The following is a 9,712-nucleotide window of genomic DNA, read 5'->3' on the forward strand; positions in this document are numbered from 1 at the left end:
CTCCTCTTCTACCTACTTCTCCTCTCCTCTCCTCTCCTCTCCTCCCTATTCCTCTACGCATTTCCACCTCCTCTTCTCCCTATTCCTCCACCTCCTCTTCTACCTACTTCTCCTCTCCTCTCTCCTCCCTATTCCTCTACGCATTTCCACCTCCTCTCCCCCCTCAATCGCCTTAGGTTCATGTATAGGGACTGATTGCGAACTGTCATTGCAAAAAAAACTGTATTCCCCTTGCATCGATTGGGTGTTGTTGCACGTTTCGTTGCAGGGAAGGAGGGGGGATTTTTGCAATGTTGTTCGTGCATGTTGCTTTGGTTGTGTTTTGGTTTCAGCGTCTGTAAATAAATGTTTAAAAAAAGGATGATAATGATAATGAAATAAAAATGAAAAAAATACAGATATTACAACAAAAATACAATACAAAAAGACACACACAAAAAATACAAACCGAATACAAAATACAACCAAAAAATACAACAGAAATGTAAAAAAAAAAAAAAAAAAAAAATGCAACAGCAAAAAAACAACAACAAAATACAATAACAACAAAATAACGACAACAATAACAACAACAAGGAAATACAATAATAACAAAATAACGAAAACAATAACAACAACAACAAAAATACAACACCCGCATATTAATGGAATGCTAAAGCCTGTCATGGAACCTGTGCGTGCGTGTTTCGAGGAGGGAGGGAGGGAGGGGGAGGGAGGGAAGAGGGGGAGGAATATAGAGAGAGAAAAGGGGAGAGAGGGAGGAAGAGGGGGAAGAAATAGAGAGAGAGAGAGGGAGGAAATAGAGAGAAAAGGGGAGAGAAATAGAGAGAGAAAAGGGGAGAGAGAGAGGGAGGAAGAAGGAGGAAGGGGGAAGAATGGAGAGGGGAGGGAATAGAGAGAAAGGGAGAGAGAGAGAGGGGGAGGAAATAGGGAGAGAGAGAGGGAGGAAGAGGAAGAGAAAGGAGGAAGAGGGAAAGAATGGAGAGGGGGAGGAAGAGGAGAAGAACTGAGAGGGGGAGGGAAGAGGAAGAAGGGAGAGAGGGATAAGGGGGGTATGGGGGAGAAAAGGGGAGAGAGGGAGAGGGAGAGAATACAAAGAAAAAGGAAGAACGAGGAAGAAAGAAGAGAGAGGGAAGGGAAAGGGGGAAAGATAGATGGAAGGGAGAAGTGGGGAGAAGAGAATGCGGAGATAAAAGAAGCGAAAAGGGAGGAGATAAGGAGAGAAACAAAGGGAGAAGGAGAGAGAGAGAATAGGAAAGGGAGAAGCGCGAGAGAGACGAAAGAAGGAATAAAGGGGTGAATGAGAGAGGGATGAGAGGGAAACGAGGAGAGAGGGGGGATAAAAGGAGAGGGAGAAAGAGAGGAAGGAGAGAGAAAGAAGGAGACAAAGGGTGAAGGGGAAAGAGGGAGTGAAGGGAGAGGAAGAATGGAGGTGAGAAGGAGGGGGGAAGGAGTAGGAGGGGAGGGAGGGAGAAGGAAAAGTGGGAGAGAAGGAGGGGAGAGGCAGAATTGGAGGGACGGAAGGAGGAAGGGAGGGGAGAGCGAGAGAGAGAGACAGACAGACAGACAGACAGGGACGCCAGACAGACAGAAAGAGAAATACTAAGAGAAAGAGAGAGAGAGAGACAGACAGACAGACAGACAGACAGAGAAATACTAAGAGAACGAGACAAAGCAACAGCGAGAGAACGAATGAGGAACATAGACCGGAGGATGAAATACAGACGAGGGGAAAACACAAGGGGGGGGGGGGAGGGAGGGGGGACTGAGGAGGGGGGGAGGGAGGGAGAGGAGGACTGGGAAGGGAGGGAGGGAGGGAAAGGGGGAGTGGGGAGGGAGAGAGGGAGGGCTGGGGAGGGAGGGAGGGAGAGGGGAGACTGGGGAGGGAGGGAGAGGGGGGACTAAGGAGGGAGGGAAACGGGGGACTGAGGAGGGAGGGGTTAGGAGATGTAGGGAGAGGGGGGGGGTTGAAAGGGCGGTGGATGGGGAGTTGCATCCACAGCAATTTCAACGGGGATTCTTCTCTTTTTTTATATTCTATCGATTCTGTGTAACCGCGTGTGTGTTGTGTCGCGCGAGCGAGCGTACGCGTGCGTGCGTGCGTGCGTGTGAGTGTGGGTGTTTTTGTGTATATATGTTTGTGTGTATAGAAGCATGCATGCGCGCGTGGTGTGGTTCGGCGTTGCGTGCAGACATAGACAGGTAGACAGACATGTAGACAGACAGACAGTCAGACAACCAAGGGTAGGCAGACAGACAAATAGACAGGGGTAGGTAGACAAATAGGCAGACAGAGTAAGAGAGTTAGACAGAGACAGACAGATAAACAAGGGCAGACGGGCAGGCAGACATAGAGATAGATAGGCAGAATAAGAGAAACAGAGAGAGGGGGGAGGGAGGGAGAGAGAGAGAGAGAGAAAGAGAGAGAGAGACAGAGAGAGAGAGAGAGAGAGAGAGAGAGAGAGAGAGAGAGAGAGAGAGAGAGAGAGAGAGAGAGAGAGAGAGAGAGAGAGAGAGAGGGAGAGAGAGAGAGAGACAGAGAGGGAGAGAGACAGACAGACAGACAGACAGGGACAGACAGAGAGTTGGACAGAGACAGACAGAGACAAAGACAAAGACAGAGACAGAGAGACGGACAGAGACAAAGACAGAGACAGAGAGACAGAGCCGGACATACAGACAGACAGACAGACAGACAGCCAGACAGACAGAGACGGACAGACAGACAGCCAGACAGACAGAGATAGAGACAGAGCCGGATATACTTACATACAGACAGACAGAGAGACAGAGCCGGACAGACAGACAGCCAGACAGCCCCCTCCCTCCCACAGCGCCCTCGATCGCACCCGCCAACCCTCGCAGACGTGGAAACGCTCCCAACCCCAAGCCATCGTTGAGCCAAGGAGACATACCCTTTAAGGTTGATATTTAATCAGAAGGAGCACAGAAACGTAACCCTTACAGACTCACAGCCGTTGTCTCGTGAAGAATTCATGCAGGGGCGCATAGGGTGACCGGCGAAGGGTGCAGCACAAGCAGGGTGCCGGCAGGGTGTGCTACTCATATCCGACTGGCGTTTCAGTGATATCGAATACGTACTGTTATCCTTATATCCGACTGGCGTTTCAGACTTATCGAATACGTACTGTTATATTTTCATAAAAGTTGCTTAAAATATTGAATATATAAAAAAGGGTGCTTTAAATATCGATTTTGTGATGGTCCATATAAAAAGGGTGTTTAGGATATCGACTGTACACTGCTCCATATAAAAAAAATGTTTCATATATCGATTGGGTACTGTTTCGTATACAACAGCTGTTTAAAATATTGCATATGTACTCTTACGTATCAAAATGGTTTTAAAGATATTGAATATACACTGTTAAATACACAGTGTTTAAAATATTGATGTGTACTGTTTCATAAAAAAAATATATCGATTGTGTACTGTTCCATAAAAGAAATAAAATATCGATTGTAGACTGTTTCGTATAAAACAGTTGTTTAAAATAGTGTATATGTACTATTACGTATCAAAAAGGCTTTTAAAATGATGAATAATGATTAAAATTAAAATGAAAAATAATGAAAAATGATGTTAAATATCAGAAAGGTTTTAAAATTGTCGATATGCTCTGTTCCATACAAAAAGGGTGTTTAGAAAATCGACTGCATACTGTTTCATATAAAAAAGATATCGATTGTGTACTGTTCCATATATAAAAAGATATCAAATATTGATCGTGCACTGTCCCGTATCGAAAAGGTTTTAAAGATATAAAAAAACTAACCATTCCATATAAAAGGTTGTTTAAAATATCGAATACGTACTCTTTCATATCAAAAAGGTTTTAATATATCGGTTGGGTACTGTCTCATATCAAAAAAGTTTTTAAAAATATTGAATATCTATTTCATGTCAAAAGAGTTGTTCTTTAATATCAATGATGCACTGTCACATTTAAAAGGTTTTAAAGATATCTAATACACATTGCTTCATATAATTTCGCACGTTAATTGCTTCATATAAATAACATTGGTTATTTACTTTGTTATATAAAAAGGTCTTTAAACACATCACTATGAAAGGCGATCACGATTTTGATCATCATGCATTTTGATTCACGTTATAGAATGAAAAAAAAAATAAAATAAAAAATCCCAATCAAAGAAGCCAGTCGAAACTGAATGAATATGGAATAAAGGAGAACGGATAAACACCCTAAAAAATTCGAAAGACTACAAGAAAATAAGACAATCGAAATATGGGTCAAAACGTGGTAAGACGAGAGAGGAATATCGAAGTCTCCCCAACAACCAGACCATACGAGCCAGAAAGAAAACGGAAGAGAACAGAAAACGGAGGAAGTGCCAGCTGTTCGAGCTGGATATTTGAGAATGAGAGGATGTTGGTTGTCGTTTCTTCATTCTGCTAAATATAATTTATCTGAGAAATAAAATGTATATTTCCTTTCTTTTTTTCTTTTTGAATGTGTATTTTCCTTTCTTTTCGTTCTTTTTAATCCATGTTACTGAAAAGGATATGGATTTTTGTTTTTGTTTTATGCAATATTACCCAACATATATAATCAAAATATTAGATACAAAAGAAAACGGGAAATGACAGTAACGAAAATCCCCATTACATTAAGATCAGGAAATGGAAAAGAACTTGCATTGGGAATAATTCTAATTAACAAAATGACAAAAATACAGTACATGGAAATATTAACCCTAATGAGAGCGAGACAAAAGGTCCGAAATTGCATAAACAGGCTCGGAATAATTATGAATATCATCGCCTATCGTATTCATTTTTTTTTTTTAGACGCTGTTAATTGCATTTTAAAAAATAATGAGGTTCATTTACATCTTAATTATATTTCTTTTCTTCATTCGTTTTCAAACTTCTTTCTCCCTTTTTTCCCAAATTATCGATTCTTCTATATATACCTCGTATCGTTGACCTTTGACCTATGACCCCGACAAAATGCCTTAAAACACACAGAAGGCATTACTGACTGTTCTTTAACACCCCTTTGTCACGCAAGACCTTAAGACGCCGGATAATTCTTAGACGAAAGCAAGGAAGAAAATTAAGACAAAAAAAGAGAAAGAAAGAAAAAAACAGAAAACAAATGAGATACGAGAAGCAAGGAAGAAAATTAAGACAAAAAAGAGAAAGAAAGAAAAAAACAGAAAACAAATGAGATACGAGAAGCGTGGTCCGAGTGGCTTGGCTTGGACGAAAGCAAGGAAGAAAATTAAGACAAAAAAAGAGAAAGAAAGAAACAGAAAACAAATGAGATACGAGAAGCAAGGAAGAAAATTAAGACAAAAAAAGAGAAAGAAAGAAAAACAAAAACAAATGAGATACGAGAAGCGTGGTCCGAGTGGCTTGTTGCAGGTTGTTGCAGAACTGTTCTTGTGATTGCAACGAGACTCCTGAGTTGCTAAAGAGGGAGTTTGCGTCGCTAATTTTGCTCGCGGTGCAATCGTTAGTGCTGCCGTTATTGTTATTTCTATCGCCCTAAGTCCCGTTGTTACTGATGTTATTTATATCATCACTGCTTTTTTGTTACTACTACTACTACTATTGCTGCTACTATTACTGCTGCTACTGCTACTGCTATTACTGCTATTACTACTACTACTACTATTACAGCTACTATTACTGCTGTTACTGCTACTGCTATTACTACTATTACTGCTATTACTACTACTACTACTATTACTGCTATTACTACTGCTATTAGTACGACTGCTACTACTACGACTGCTATTACTACTATTACTACTAATGCTACTACTACTGATGCTATTACTAATACTACTACTATTACTACTGCTACTACTATGGTGATGGTGATAATGGTGATGGCGATGATGATGATTGTAATGATAGTAATAAAAGTAATATAATAGTAATAACATAATATAATAATATAGTAGTAATAACAGTAATAATGATAGTAATAATAATCAGAAATCATAGTGATAATTATTATTACAATAATTATTATTATAGCAATACCAAAAATAATGATGTTAATAAAATAGTAATAATGATAATAATAAAAATAATAACAACATCAATAACAATAACAATGCTAGCAACAACAACAACAATGATAATAATGATAATAGAAATAATAGCAACAACAACAGCAACACCAATAATAATAATGATGATTATCATTATCAAAATAAGTTATCATCATTATCATTGTCGTTATTATCATCATCATTATTATCATTATCAATATCGTTATCATCATCATTATCAATATCGTTATCATCATTATTATCATTATTTCATTATCTTTATTATCATTACCATTATTACTATTACTATTATTCCTATCATAATTTTCATTATCATTATCATCACTGTTATTGTTCTCATTATTATCATCATTATTATCATCATCATTACACCAACATTAATAACAATGAAAATAACAATAACAGTAGCAATGACAACAAGAACAGCAATAATATCAACATTAATGAGATCATTAACAATAATAGCGATTATGATGCAAATGATAATAATAATAATAATAATAATAATAATAATAATAATAATAATAATAATAATAATAATGATAATCATGATGCTGATAATAATGATGATAATAATAATGATAATATTAATAATAATGATGATGATGATGATGATGATGATGATGATGATAATAATAACAATAACAACAACAACAATATTAATAATAGCAGTAATAATAACAACAATAATAATAATAATAATAATAATAATAATAATAATAATAATAATAGTAATAACAACAACAATAATAATAATAATAATGACAATAACAACAACTACAACAACAATAATAATAATAACAATAGTCAATAATAATCATAATAGTAATAATAATAGTAATAATAATAATAACAAGGATACTCAATAATAATAATAATTATCATTATAATAATAATAATAATAATAATAATAATAATAATAACAATAATTAAAAAGATGACAATAACAGTAAATCAATAACGCATTAGCATTATAACCCCCCCCCCCCGCAAATCTACAATCATCACTAAATCAATTAATCCAAATTTGAGAGTCCAAGTTGTAAGTTGTCAGCTCCCGGTGTCAGCTTCGAGTGTCAGGAGAGTCAACAGCCAGGAGTAGCTTATACAACCACTTGACTCACAGTCGTAGTGGTGATACGACCTTCACGAGCTTCACCTGTGGTCGTAACGGCTCCGAAATCTTTTTTTCTTTTTTTTTTTTTTTTTTGGAGGGGGGGCGGGGGTTGTTTGCATCTGTTTGTTGTTGTTTGTATCTTTTTTTTAGTTTTTTTTTGAGGGGATCTCTCGGTGATCGCTGGATTTTTATTTTATTTCTATTGTTTTTTGTTTTTTGTTTTGTTTTGTTTTAATTCGTAACAACTACGAGGTCTTTAACGGCATTTGTGGGTTAGAACGACCACTTCGGTAATACGTATTTAATGAGGGACTACATCTCCCCTCTCCCCTCTCCCCTCACGCCTCATCCCCTTCACCCCTCTCGCCTCACGCCTTTCCTCTCACTCCTCACCCCATATCCCTCATCCCTACCCCCTTTCCTCATCCTCCCCTCGCCCATTACCCTTCACACCTTCATCCTTCTTCCCACACACACCCACCTACCTCCCCCTTCCCCTCACCCCTCTACCCACTTCCCTCTCCCCTCACCCTTCCACCCAACTTCCCTTTCCTCCCTCCCCTTTCACCTCTCCCCTCACGCTTCACCCCTTTCCCCTCATCCCTCTCCCTCCCCCTCCCCTTACACTTCACCCCTCTCCCTCTTCCCTCACGCGTCACCCTTTCCCTCATCCCTCTCCCCCTCCCCCTCCCCTCACCCATTTTCCCTCTTCCCCTCCCCTCACCCATTTCTCCTCTTCCCCTCCCCTCCCCTCTCACTTCACCCCTCTCCCTCTTCCCTCACGCGTCACCCCTCTCCCTCCCCCTCCTCCCTCACACGTCACCCCTCTCCCCTCTTCCCCTTCCTCCCTCCCCTCACTTCACCCCTCTCCCCTCCCCTCACGCGTCACCCTTCTCCCCCTCCCTCACCCCTTTCCCTCACTCCTACGGCACAGCAGCTACTCCATATCACATTACCGGGACGACACACGCTGGTGCTCACGGACTCAAATAAACGCGCGTGTGCACATGCCAGTACGACTCACACACACACCCAACACACACGCGAGCACACACATACACAAACAAACGTACACGCACACAGCACATACACAAACGTAGCCACATACACACATAAATACAAGCACATACATACGAAAATGCACATTCACACACACACACACACACACACACACACACACACACACACACACACACACACACACACACACACACACACACACACACACACACACACACACACACCTTAGAAACGTTACATACAAGGTCGACGACCCGCTGGCAGAGTCGTCCCAAAGACACACGCAAAAATAAAAGCCAATTTTAAAACGACCGGGGATGGGTCGTCCCCCTAAGAACAGACACGACTCCAAAACGACCTTAGGAATACAACGACACAAACATCGTACTTACCGGAAGAGAGGCGGTGGGTAGATCGCCAATAACGGAGGGGAGTGGAGAGAGAAAAGAGAGAAGGAGAGAGACACACACACACACGCGGACACTTGAAGACGGAGGGCCAGAAAGGCCGTGAAGGTTCACCCTCACCCCACGGCGGCAGCAGCCACACTGATTCAATTGATCAGGGAGACACGGACAGAACCACTACCACGCCACCTCGACTCTCTCTCTCTCTCTCTCTCTCTCTCCTCTCTTTCTCCCCTCTTTCTCTTTCTTTCCTCTCTCTCTTCCTTTCTCTCCGCTCTTTCTTTTTCTCTCTTTCTGTCGTTTTCTTTTGTCCTCTCTCTCTCTCTCTCTCTCTCTCTCTCTCTCTCTCTCTCTCTCTCTCTCTCTCTCTCTCTCTCTCTCTCTCTCTCTCTCTCTCTCTCTCTCTCTCTCTCTCTCTCTCTCTCTCTCTCTCTCTCTCTCTCTCTCTCTCTCTCTCTCTCTCTCTCTCTTTCTTTCTCTTTCTCTCTCTCTCTCTCTCTCTCTCTCTCTCTCTCTCTCTCTCTCTCTCTCTCTCTCTCTCTCTCTCTGCTCTCTCTCTCTCTGTTCTTCTCTCTCTCTCTCTCTGCTCTTTTCTCTCTCTCTCTCTTTCTCTCCTCTGCTCTTCTCTCTCTCTCTCTCTCTCTCGCTCTCTCCGTCTCTCTCTCTCTCCCTCTCTCGCTCTCTCCGTCTCTCTCTCTCTCCCCCCCTCTCCGTCTCTCTCTCTCTCCCTCCCTCTCCGTCTCTCTCTCTCTCTCCCTCCCTCTCCGTCTCTCTCTCTCTCCCTTCCTCTCTGTCTCTCTCTCTCTCCCTCTCCCTCCCCCTCCCTCTCCGTCTCCTCTCTCTCCCCTCCCTCTCCTCCTCTCCTCTCTCTCTCTCTCTCTCTCTCTCTCTCTCTCTCTCTCTCTCTCTCTCTCTCTCTCTCTCTCTCTCTCTCTCTCTCTCTCTCTCTCTCTCTCCCTCTCTCCCTCTCTCCCTCTCTCTCTCTTCCCCATCATTCTCTTCTATCCCCTCTCTCTCTCATTCTCTCTCACCTGCCCAATTACCCATATCACCTCATACACTCGCCCCCCCCCCCTCCTCTCCACCCTTTCCCCTC

The 9,712-nt window shown here is 41.6% G+C and overlaps 1 protein-coding gene across 2 annotated transcripts in view; it reads right to left on the minus strand.

Annotated features, from left to right (window-relative positions):
• The window catches only part of LOC113808388 (uncharacterized), a 120,787-nt gene extending 112,040 nt beyond the window's left edge, over window positions 1–8,747 (minus strand). For both annotated transcript variants that reach the window (XM_070124822.1, XM_070124823.1), the window contains exon 1: window positions 8,602–8,747. The gene's annotated coding sequence lies outside the window, so the exon portion shown is untranslated. The remainder of the gene's footprint in view (window positions 1–8,601) is intronic.
• Between the last annotated feature and the right edge of the window lie 965 nt (window positions 8,748–9,712).

This window comes from Penaeus vannamei, chromosome 8 (assembly GCF_042767895.1).
Source record: "Penaeus vannamei isolate JL-2024 chromosome 8, ASM4276789v1, whole genome shotgun sequence".
NCBI lineage: Eukaryota > Metazoa > Arthropoda > Malacostraca > Decapoda > Penaeidae > Penaeus > Penaeus vannamei.